Below are 900 nucleotides of genomic sequence, written 5' to 3'. Positions count from 1 at the left end.
TTCGACTGTGATTAGATTGATTTCTTATGATTTACTACACAATATTACTTCTGTGTAGATGAATAAGAATTACAGAATAGGAACTTAAATGCTGTAAAAAAAAACCCAATGTAAACATAGTTATAATAACTGTTAATTCCGCTCGCTTTGAATTAAAAACACTTTAATTTCTTATTCTTAATCTTAATTCAAGTTTACACTTTTAACGATCGTTAAAATCATATTGGATTAAAAAACAACGATCCTTGGAGCCGCAAGTGATAGAAGTACAAAAGAATACATTCCAACACGGCCGTCGAGGAGGTTTGACGGACATTATTCGATATTTCAAAAAATTTCGATCGAAACTACGAATCAATGACGAGTATACCGCGAGATATACAAAATATGGGAAAGATCGGCACTCCCCAATGAAATCGGCTGCCGGTGGAATGGTAGATTGAATCTTTTTAACGGCCTTCGGGAAGAGAGAGAGAGAGAGAGAGAGAGAGAGAGAGAGAGAGAGAGAGAGAGAGAGAGAGAAAGAAAGAGAGATACAGATTCTCTCTTCTTCGTAACCCACAAACTCCAGGAGAGACGGCGGAGCACTCTCTCGCCCCCGTCGGTCGACGCCCTTGACTCACGCGGGATGTTGAGAGAGAGAGAGGAGGATGATAGGGGAAGGAGGGGGGGGGGGGGGGAGGGACGACGTAGAGAACGGTGCTGCGGTGGGGGCAGGACAGCTTGCGGTGGAAGCGAGACGGAGTCGTCGTAGCTTGCCACTGCTGTTCTCGCTGGTGTGTGTGTGTGTGTGTGTGTGTGTGTGTTTGTGCGCGCGCGCGGTGTATGTGTGTGTGTGTGTGTGTGTGTGTGTGTGTGCGAGTGTTCCGTGCGCTCGGTCTCATTGATGCGTCAGTGTGG

This window comes from Atta colombica, unplaced genomic scaffold (genome assembly GCF_001594045.1).
Source record: "Atta colombica isolate Treedump-2 unplaced genomic scaffold, Acol1.0 scaffold105, whole genome shotgun sequence".
Taxonomy (NCBI): domain Eukaryota; kingdom Metazoa; phylum Arthropoda; class Insecta; order Hymenoptera; family Formicidae; genus Atta; species Atta colombica.
This window is presented reverse-complemented; position numbering follows the sequence as displayed.